Source organism: Dermochelys coriacea, chromosome 2 (assembly GCF_009764565.3).
Source record: "Dermochelys coriacea isolate rDerCor1 chromosome 2, rDerCor1.pri.v4, whole genome shotgun sequence".
Classification (NCBI taxonomy): domain Eukaryota; kingdom Metazoa; phylum Chordata; order Testudines; family Dermochelyidae; genus Dermochelys; species Dermochelys coriacea.
The window spans coordinates 213140129-213152191 of NC_050069.1; positions in this window are offsets into that span (position 1 = coordinate 213140129).

The window sequence follows — 12063 nt, forward strand, 5'->3', positions numbered from 1 at the left end:
TCTCAACCCAAGTGTTTTACCACAAGACAGTAAGATATTCCCTTTGGAGAGGTCAGAGGAGCCAACTTGTACATAATATGGGCGGCTTAAACAAATGGCATTCTCAGAAATATACAACGCAAAGGAAGGCGAAACAATCAGAAACAGGTTTCAGAGTAGCAGCCGTGTTAGTCTGTATTCGCAAAAAGAAAAGGCGTACTTGTGGCTCCTTAGAGAATAACAAATTTATTAGAGCATAAGCTTTCGTGAGCTACAGCTCACGAAAGCTTATGCTCTAATAAATCAGAAACAGGCATGCAGAGGGAATTCTGAGAAATCAGCTTCCTACAGAGAGACAGGGTTTTATAAAACTCCTAAGGCCTGATCTAATTTCCAGAATCAACACTCATCCCTAGGGCCTTGCACTAGGGCCTTCTACTATACATCCCTAGGGCCTTCTACTATGTTGTGATGGTGGATGTAGTTTGTATCTGTTATGACTTGTGTCCATGTACTGCATCTTTAAGAGTAAAGAGCACCCTTGCCCTGCCCCTCCCCCGCTCCCACCGGTCTGCAGGGGCATTGCCCATAAAACCATTCAAGATGGGTGCTGTTACAGAGTGAGCCTTATACTGTGTGCTCTCTCATGGAGACCTTACCTTGTGATGATCTTCTTGCTCTCAATGTAAAATAAAGTCCCTTTGAGACTGAAAGGCTATAGTCTTGCAATATTTAGCCTATATTTGAGCCCAAGCTCCTGGAGTCATGTTATAAAGTGAGAATCTCAGTTTTCTTTTTTTTTGAAGAAGAAGAAGAAGAAAAGCTACTATCTGCAATGGCTGCAAGAAAAAGATTGAAGATGTGAACTTTGAAAATTCAAAAACCAGAAGGCCAAATAAATAAATCATTTTAAACATTTTATTTTTTATTTTTAAGCCACTCTTGAGATTTTTTTTGGCGGCGGGGGGGGGGATTTTTTCCTGAATCATGACTTTTGAATGCTTGTGGTTTGCCCACCTATGTAGATGCAAGTAGAGAGGCCATACAGAGGCTGTTTCCCCCTCCTCTCCATCCCTCAAGCTGTGACCCACCATGTGGGAAAGCAGGAGAGGCGGAGTAAGGCAAGTGATAGTCTTGCCCTATTCTCTAATTATATGTACACCTGAAAGGATGGTGTTGATCCAATTTCCTTTCAAATCCCCATGTGCACTGACAGCAGCATTATAGGAAGTAGTTTGGTTGCCGAAGTAGTTTGGTTGCCATTATTAAAAACAAAGGCAGTATTTAATGATATGTGTTTGTTCTTCATAACAAAAATTCAAACTATTCCTAACAGTTTATCTAATAAACTGATGGAATTATCTAATTCAGTTATTCCTGCATTTCGTACACAACCCAAATAGTTCTTTTTTGGTTTTCCTGGAGATCATTCTAAAAAAGTGGTAGTTAGAAAAAACAAGAAAACTACAGGATATGATTTATATAAATGCCACATCTTCCATATAAGTTCTTAAATTCTTCTTTACTCAAGAACAAAAGCTTTATTTTCAATGTTCTAGTTAGCAGTTGGGTACCCTTGCTTTACACATCCTAGAAACCAAGGGGGCTCAAAAGTGGGAGCTAAAATTAGAGGAAGAGGAATATTCAGTAGCTAAAGAAACACATCTAAAGACCCATATGAATATATTGGGGTGGAAGGATGGTCTAGTGGCTTAATTGGGAATTAGATTAGGTTTCAGGATTGGGACTCAGAAGCTTCCTGGATCAGCCACAGACTGACCTTGGACAAGTCCCTTAACTCACCCTATTCCCCATCTGTAAAATGAGGCTAATACTTCCCTACCTCTTGGGTGTTGTGAGGATAAAAATCTATTAATGATTGTGAGGCACTTGGGCTGAGATCCTCACCAGAATTAGGTACCTAACTCACATTGAAAGCAATGGGAGTTAGGTACCTAAATACCTTTGAGGATCTGGGCCTTGGATCCTACAGAGACGAAGGGTATATAAATAGATCAATATGGTCCAGTAACTTTTGCCCAATGAGAGCAAATGTAATTGTGACATCATGGCTGTTTTGCTATTCAAAAGAAAGCAAACTACAGGGAATATGAAACTAAGCAACTCCTACTGGTGTTGAACACCAGTTGAGAGCTGGTGCACACTGCCATTGGATAATGTCTGTTTTGCTACATGAGCTAATAAAATGAGGGAATAAAAGTGATCCATGTGCAGAGGGGGATTATGGCAGAGGGAGCTGCAAGAGGGACTGGGACGCCCTCCCAAAGGCCAAATTCTGCCCTCATTTACATCTATGTATCTCCATTGGCACCAAAATTTCCTGTCAGCAGGGTTGAATAGAAGTAGATGTAAGTGTGGGTTGTTTGACTCATGCTGTCACTTCTCAGTCATGCTGATACTATAGTGCCACTGTTAGGTGAACAGGGTAAAGCATGGTGGTGAATACTGTACTAAATAACAACCTTTAAAAACATTTGAAGCTCTTAGTCTGTGACCTTTCCTTCTAGGAATCAAAAGGAATGTTGTACCCATACAGCTATGTACCTGCTTGGATGCCCTCTGCCACTTGGGGCCCATTTAGAGGTTTGGTAAAACTCTTATGCATCCATTTTGGCCATGTTTAGCTACACTAAAGAAGAGCGTCAAGACCTGAATGGGGAGGTTTGAGGTGTGTCGTGGATGATGATTCAACTACTCTTTATCTTCATCATCAAACTGACAGACATAGAAAGAGACACTCCTAAGCAAAAGAAAGGGATGCCATCATGAATAAATACCCCAACTGCCTGTCTACCCACACCAAGAGGATTCAGCAGGACTTGACTGACATCACCTTAGATCCATAGCCCAACTACAGTGCAGGCCTTAAAGGAGATAGTATCAGCTTCAAGTTAGGCCTACAAAGGTATAGTTTTCTTCCTTGGCATCATATGTGCACCAGAATGTCCCTTAAAGGCTCCAAAACTTACATTTTAGACAAGAGATTATCACTGCACTAATGCCAGTCAAGGAGTGATGTGCCTGGACATGCTAAAAGACAACTGGAGTGCAGCACTATTTCTGAAGTTCTCCTCTCCACCTGCTCCCTTCTTCCAGATTGCTCTGCTGCTGCTCCCATGGTTGGAACTATTATGCCTCAGTATGGGCCTAATCCAAAGTCCCTTACATTCTCAGTTGGAAATGTTTTTCAGGAGGGGGAACTGAAACTATAAAAAAAGGGCCAAACACCCAAAGACACCTCTCCTCTCTCTCTCCCTGTCCAGCTCATTCTTTGCACCTGACAAAAGAAGCAGTTGTTGGACTCTGGGGAAAGGATCCTGACTGAAGAGTTTGGTTAGTAATGCCCTTGGAAGCCTGTGGTGAGAAACTTTGCCTTGAATCTTATATAGTTTGCTAAGTTAGGTGCTAGAAAGTGTTTTGTCTTTATTTTTCTGTAACCATTTCTGACTCATATGCCTCTTTGCCTGTACTCACTTAAAATCTCTCTCTTTGTAGTTAATAGTAGTTGTATTGTTTTAGCTAATCCAGTGTGTTTAAGTTAAAGTGTCTGGGTAACTCTGTTTAAGATAGTAAGCTGGTGTATGTTATTCCCTTAAAGGAATAATGGACTTAATATATTTGGACTGTCCAGGAGAGGGCTGGGCTGTGCAAGACACATTTTTTGGGAGGGAAATCCAGGACTTGGAGTGTATTGGGGGTCACCTTGCAGTGTAACTCAGGCTGGTAAAAGCCAAAGTGTAAACCAAATTTGGCTGGCAGGTTGCAGTTACACACAGACACTCAGGGTGTGGCGGCATGCTGCAAGGGTGTTTGTGAGGGGCTGAAGTGGGAGCTACTGCAGGAAGGCATTGTAAGGAATCCAAGATTGCAGGACAGGGGTGACATACCCCCTTCCTGGTCTGCATTGTACCCTAGGATGTCACACCTGCTGCAAGTAACTTAAAATTAATGTTCCTAAAATGGTGTTTTCTGTAAGTAAAAACATCATTCATTAAAAGTTGTTGTAGTTAGTTATTAATAGTTGATCATTATTAATTTAGTTATGGTAGTGCTCACCACGTGATGGGTATTTGCACACATGTTAGAAGAGAGAGTCCCTGCCTCAGAGAGCTCACAGTCTAAGGGCAAATAGGGTGATAGATGCACAAAACATTGGCACCAATAGCTAGCTCTGCCACATAGGGAATCTCATCCTAGCCTTGTAATTGGGTTTACTCTGAAACTGGCCCCCATGCAGAGCCAACCCCCACATTGTCCCCAGGCAAAGTGCAATAAGCATGGAATGTCACACATGCATCCTACATATCTCTCACTTCAAGCATCTAGGCTGCCTTGGGGAAGGCAAAATGACCCATTGAGTCTAGTGAGGGGAAAAAATCTTTCTCAGCCCCGCTTTCCTTTCCCTCACTACGCACACACAAGAATGATTAGCATAATACTCACAGCATCCTCAGAAATTTGGTGCCACCTCGCTCTGGTTGGAGGGGAGGGGAAAAGCAAGGTATCAAACATGAATGCGCAATGTGGACATACACTCCAACCCCTGAAGGGCTATTTATCTCCTCCGAGGAGAAAAAAGGGGCCAAATAGCTCCCTCTACCCCTTTCAAAGCAGCCGGTGGGCTGTGCTTGTTGAGAAGAAAACCTCTCCTCAGCTAGGAGGAATCCAAGAGGATGTAGGGAGGAACTCATTCCCGATGGCAGAAGGATCTCAGGCGTGTCTTTACCTCTGCCAGCCCACCAGAGCAGTTCCCTTTTTCAGACAGAGGAGCATTTCTGTGGCAGGTTGGTTTTAAAACAGAATTGGTGTCTGTTTGAAGTTTCTCAGAAGTTTGGAATGTTAGAACTAGTCCCTGGGGAGATGGTCTATGCACAGTGTGCAGGTGAGGCTGCAAAAGGAGACTGATGAGTGCAATTTATCACATAGCTCTGCAGTTTTTCATATGGATATCACTAACTACAGACAACCAGAGAAGCAGATAGATGAGACATATAAGCTGTTTGGGGGCATGGAACATTTTTTTTAATATTCCATGTAAATTATATGGCTACAAATATAAATGTTATATAATCACAATATGTTGTACAAGGCAGATTTCCCCCCACCCCCCATCATCAGGATGATTAAGAAGTAAAAGGACATTGAATTCCGGAGAACTAATTTAAACTGAAATAAGGCTTTTTTTAAAATGGCCTCTGAAATAGTGCCTGCAAAATCCCCATTTGTGTAGGCAAACAGGGATTTTGCTTTGCAAATCAGATACTTGTGCACCCAACTACCATTTGTATGCTAGATTTTCCAATTCTGTGAGCACAAAATACCACACACAGGAGCGGATTTCATAGGCCCAAATTCAGAGGCCACTTTGGATTATGTGAATATGATGAAAATTTATTCCAAGTTAAATATGACATTTTTTATTTATTCCACCCTGGTCGTTAGCGCTTAATGAAAACTAGTATGCTATAATACAATAGTAAGCCCCCAAATTATAGTAATATGGTAGTACACTGTAGTGTTTGTACTATTACTGTGGTATACTGTACATTTTTTCCCCCAAAGGAGTAGTTTCTGAAGAGCTTTCAAAACAGGGTGTGTGATAATACATATTTCAGTGGGGGAGGATTGGGCCCACTGCAAATTCCGCAGTGCCTCAGAACAATGAATGAAATTAAGTACAGAATATGAGCTTGGTGTTTCAGCCTTAATTCTGACTCTCTTTTGCCTTATGTGGGTTTTAGTCTGACATATAACATTACTTTTATATTAACGTTTGCGGTTCAGTTTTTTATGCACTCCAGCTTCATCACACTCAACTCTTTATGTTTTATTAGTCAAATTCCTCTGATTCAACCAGGGTGGCAAGTTCAGATGCTGAATGTCTATTTAATCCAGATTTTTAATAACAGAAAAAAACCGCAAAACCAGAGCAGAGTATGAAACAATCTTATTTCAAATAGCCTTTATTCACACTAGAACAAGATTAATAGTCAAATAATTATACAAAACGCAAGACAAAAGGAAATTTTCACAACTTGATTGAAGTCTACTTACACCAGTCCAACGCCTATATATCTACAACCAATACATTTTTGGAGCACAACACTACTCAAAGTCACCCAATGGATGCTTTCAGATACAAAAACGTATCAGGACTAATAATGATCCACTGGCTCCTCTTAGTTGCACAGCAATATTAATATTAACCTTTTATTCTAGAAAAGTTTTGCACATTTGGGACGATCCAACTGCTTTCCAAACAGATTTGGCAATTTAAATTTTTCTCAGCAGCTCCTACGTTAATGAAGCTGGAAAGATAAATGACCGATGAAACTTATAATGCAGAGAACCCAATGTATCGCTTTTATTATAGCAAACAACAATTTAAATTAAAAATTGACATTTCAACGGTGCATCTTTAGACCAGAGAAAAAAGCAGCATTGTTGACATACACAGCAACAAGCTTGTTCTGAAAGATTTAATAACAAATATACTAGGTGTTGCTTTTTGTTGTTCTACTGCATCCTTATTTTAAAATGTTAAACCTAACAGGTAGTTTAACACGGCAATAAATAAAGTAGCAAGGGTGAGGGGTCTGCAGAGCAGGACCGGCTCTAGGCACCAGCAAAGCAAGCATGTGCTTGGGGGGCACAATTCTGACCATCTTTTTTTTTTTTTTTTTGCTTGGGCAGTTGTGCTCTCGGAGCTTGGGGTGGCAAAAAACCTAGAGCCGGCTCTGCTGGAGAGGCTCCTCAGTCAAAATAGCATACTTGTTATAGGACTGATTCAAAGCCCACTGAAGTCATTGGAAAGCTTCTCATTGGTATCAATATGTTTTGGGCCAGAGCTCTAGTTAAGGTAGAAATGGTACTTCATACAGAAATGGGCCTGACCTGTTCAGATCTGAATCTGGTTCTGAACTTTTCCAAAGTTCAGGCATGTTTGGATCCAGAGTTTAAGTCTGGATCCAGTGCTGCTCAATGGACCTCATCCAAAGCACATTGAAGTTAATGGAAGATGTTCCATTGTCTTCAGCGGATTTTGGATCAGGCTCCATGCAACTTTGCCTTTGCAGATGTACCTACAGGCAGCGAATCTCCAGAAATACCCTGGGGAGTACCTTAAAATTCAGGAAAAGCATTTGGAGATTTAGCAAAGAAGAATCACCTCTCACATAATATAGTGACAGAGCTCCTAAGGTTTATGGTTCATATTTCTCTGGACCTTATGCATACTCCAAGAACTACATGACTGGACCTACAGTGTTACAGCTTAATCATTCACATTCAGCTTTTAAAACTGAGCAGCCTCATATGCAGAATACTTTATAAATGGTCATAAAATGCAGAGCTGCAGAATCCAGCTCTATGAGGAGGGACTGTAGAGTACATACAGTATATGCAGTACCAGCTGGAAAGTTCTTTTTGTTTTTAGCTCTTCTCTTGTGGTGTGCTAGTTACTAGTGCCTAAAACTTCGCTTCTGCTGAGCTGGTAGCAAGATGCCATGGAACAAAAATCCCGCTTTAGGACCAAATGAAAATATTACATTGCTAGTCCCCAAACGGGCCATTTTTGAGGTTAGAGAGGAATGTTAGTTTCAAAGTCACAACAATCAGCAGACAGACAGTGAAATCGAACTAATAAAATACTGACTCCAGTTTGGATCTGTTACAAAACTAAGCATTTAATTGCAAATAAAGAAGACTGTTTATTCTGTGAGAAGTGACGGAGATAAGTTATTCTTATTCCCACATCAAGCATAGAGCCTTCTGTCAGAACTAACAGATTTTGTACTCTGCAAAAAAAAGCATAGTTAAAATGAAACACATAATAAGTGAAGTGAAAAAGTAAAAGCTAAAGAAACAATGAAATCCCCAAACCCTTCCAGTTTCAGGTAGCAGAGTTAAGAGAAATTCTTTCCCAGCAGGTTTCCCCTATCAACATATTTATTCTCTTTTACTTCCATATGGAGTCTGAAAAAAAATAACCAAAACGACCCCTCCCTCTTCCCCCACCCACACTTTACAGTGGTTCACCAGGTCCTATGGGTGACCTTTTAAAATAAAAGAACTGTGCATTGTTCTTCAGGCTCTTGGAAGGACCACTGGAGCAGAACCTTCTATTTCTCTATAGTTCTCATGTTAGACAGCATCTATCCTCGAGGTCTGTGCATTTTAGGTGAGAGGAATGACTACATGGAGCACATTTTAAGGGCAGGGCACCTAATTGTCGCTATTCTTTTTTTCCTTTTTTTTTTTTTGGAAGGGGAGAGGAATTTTCAGAGGTATAGATGGCAGTTAGGCACTTTGCGCTACTAGTTAATGGGAGTTAGGTGCCTAATTGCCCTTTGTGGCTGTGGCAATCTTCCCCTGGGTTCCTAGTTCCAGACAGATTGCCCTGAAAGTGTTTAGCTGTATGTCTACACAGACTAGTCTGTCTTCAGTTCTTGGTCTCTACAGTACCTCTGGAGTTGGCTGCAGCATAACCTTTCTAATATTTCATCTCCAATTATGCTTCCCAGCTTCTAAGGGAGTCTGTACTCAGACAAGATATCTGCAGGAAAAAAAACCCCAAGATATTCCAGACAGAGAATAATTTTGCCACCTTATCCATAGCTGTGCTTTGTTGGTTTTTTTTTAATATAAAAGACAATCTTTTTTGTAGTAAAAGTAATCTTCGCTTATATAAGAGTTATTTTTATGCTCTAGTTATTTTATTAGTTTTATATAAGAAAGGTTAGTGGATTTTTCAGGTTTGATTTCCTCAAACTAGTTTCCTCACTTTCATGGTAAGTAAAATTAAGTAGGTATGAAAGCAAAGGACCAATCCTGCAGTCTTCACATTGGCTAGACTTCTGTGGGCTTGGATTATTTTTGTGGGAAGTAAGAACCACAGGATCAGGCCCATAATTGCTGCAGCTTGTACTAAAACAAATTAGTACACATATGATTCCCACAAGAAAAGTTAGAAAATGAACCACAGGATACATTGAGTTATTAGCAGTTGAATATTCATCGTTATTTCCATTCCAGTCCAGTGAAGGTATTATAGTGCAAAAAAACAAGTTGGTCTTGATATTATGCTACATGCTATCCCCATCTGGTTTATCAGATACATGAGCTTGGAATCACTATGAGTTTCTATTCTGAGTTTCTTGCAAGGTCTCCAACCTGAACCATGAACATCTATAGAAATGACAGGGGAGTGATTGTCCCCAAAACTGGCTGAGGTTCTGACTTCCATAGTAGGTAAGAGAATCACATGGAGGTTCCGGGCCTCTGTATACCTCCTTTGACTCCACCTTCTCCATGGCATCATGGCTCCCATACGAATGTCCCATTGTATGACTATTTACATCCACATTTTCAGAAATAATCTAATTTTGTGAGCCTCATTTTTTTGGTAGCCAACTTTAGACACCAGGGACTTAATTTTCAGAAGTGCCAGTCATGTTCAACTCAGTGGGTGCTACAAGTCTGCCATTCCTCTGTAAGTCAATTCTTACATGTCTAAACTTGGAAACTGAAAAATGGAGACACCTAAAATTAATGACAGGTTTCAGAGTAGTAGCCATGTTAATCTGTATTAGCAAAAAGAAAAGGAGTACTTGTGGCACCTTAGAGATTAACAAATTTATTTGAGCATAAGCTTTCGTGAGCTACAGCTCACTTCATCGGATGCATTCAGTGGAAAATACAGTGGGGAGATTTATATACACAGAGAACATGAAACAATGGGTTTATCATACACACTGTAAGGAGAGTGATCACTTAAGATGAGCCATCACCAGCAGGCGGGGTGGGGGGAGGAGGAAGAAACCCTTTTGTAGAGATAATCAAGGTGAGCCATTTCCAGCAGTGACAAGAATGTCTGAGGAACAGTGGGAGGTGGGGGAGGGGTGGGGAAATACCATGGGGAAATAGTTTTACTTTGTGTAATGACCCATCCACTCCCAGTCTCTATTCAAGCCTAAGTTAATTGTATCCAGTTTGCAAATTAATTCCAATTCAGCAGTCTCTCGTTGGAGTCTGTTTCTGAAGTTTTTTTGTTGAAGAATAGCCACTCTTAGGTCTGTAATTGAATGACCAGAGAGATTGAAGTGTTCTCCGACTGGTTTTTGAATAGTCTCTAGGGTGCCACAAGTACTTCTTTTCTTTTTGCTAAAATTAGTGAACACTTTTGGAAATTTGGGCTTGATTTCAATTAAAAACAAGCATTTTTAAGTGGGTGGGTGTGATTATTGACCAAGAGATATGGCTAAAATCTGTACTTAAATGGGAGAGAGTCTAACAGCATCCCATGGGGAGCTATTGTTGGTAATCAAAATTTTAAAAAAAACCAATGAAAATAAAACAGCAGCAAGTGAAACTTCCCTCTCAGAAAGCACTGGTTTGTTTTAAAGAAAGTGTTGATATTCTCCATAAGCTTCAGTCATATCCCACAGGACTATGCTGTGTCTTGTAATGGTATAATCAAAAAGCAATGGTGCTCTGAACTTGCAAATACAGGGCCCAATCTTCCTTCCATTGAAATCGATGAGAGTTTTGTTATTGACTTCAGTGGGAACAAGAGCAGGCACACGGTCATATATCTTTAATCCTATGTGTAGTTTATCTGCACATTTGCTTATCCAAATGATTCTAACTGGAACCAACAGTGTACAGTCTCATATATGAATGTCTGTCTATAGGAAAGCATGAATGTGTGATTGATTTGATAATGTATTTTTAATCCAAACGGTCTTGGAAATTGTAAAATGATTCCAATTACCAAGACTGACTTAGCTGATGCCTGCACATTTCCCCCCATAAACACAGAGTTAAATTAGTGTAGATCAGTAATTCTTATTTACATATATGCTAGAAAATGCAAATAAATTTTAGGTTATTTTTAAATCCTCCCAATTATGTATCCAAATAAAATATTACACCATGTTGTTTTAAATCAGGACACCCGTTTTAAAATACCCAATCCATCAGCCATGGTTCTTGGTTTCCTTGAAGCACAGTTTCTTTGATGATTACTAGAAAATTGCAATAACTGACAGGTAAGATTGTCATAACAAACTCCTTTGACAATACAGGACCAAATCCTGATTGCTTTATTCATCTGAATAGTCCCATTCAGGTCAATGGACTATATTCAGCTTTGGTGTAATTCCATGGGAGAGAATTACACCCGAATGAATTTAGCCTGTTGGGACTATTTGCATTAGTAAAACAAGCAGGAATTAGCTCATAAAAGTGTGGGTAGAATTTTATTTTATTTTAAAAATTAATGAATGGTATATATCCATTTGAACATAACTCTTTCAAAATAGAAGTCTACTTCACATTATAGGAAATTACATTCCCTTCAGATTTCCTATTTCAAAGAGTGCCTCAAATTTCCAAGATTTCCAAGAGAGTTTTTGTATAAGTAATAAAAGTCTTTAAAATTAAAATGCTAATTGTAAACAAACCCAAATGCATGAAAAATATAGTCTGATTGCATAACAAAAGAGAATTATATAATTCTATTTGAGTGAAATCTTTCATCTTTGATTTACAGGTTTGAGTCCCCTATAACTGAAACCATATTGTTCCATATCTTTCATATCATGGCATTCCCCAAAATCTTGTTTTAATTAAGGTTTCTTTCAGATTTCTGAATAAAAAGCATGACAGTCTTCACTTATGGCTTTAATATATCCTTTGAGTTTGGAAAATATATAAAAAATGAACATCACTTACTTTCAAAAGCAAAGCCAGCTTTCAAATACTGCAAGTAGAATTCTTCAAGGTAAGTAAAACAGCTCCCAGGGTTCATTGGGGGTGGCGGTGGGGGGGACATTGTGAACAAAACTAATCTTGCTGTATCACAATTTGTGTTCATTTAAAGTATTCTACATAAATGCCCTGTTCCCTTTTACCTTCTCTGACAATAAGGCAACATGTGTAATAGTTTAAGTGTTCATTATCAGCTAAAGGCACAGTTCTATGTTACACTCTCAAACATTAATTTAAGGAGTTAATGTCACTTTTCAAGGACTTTTGCTACTTTTAAGGATCTAAAATATAGAC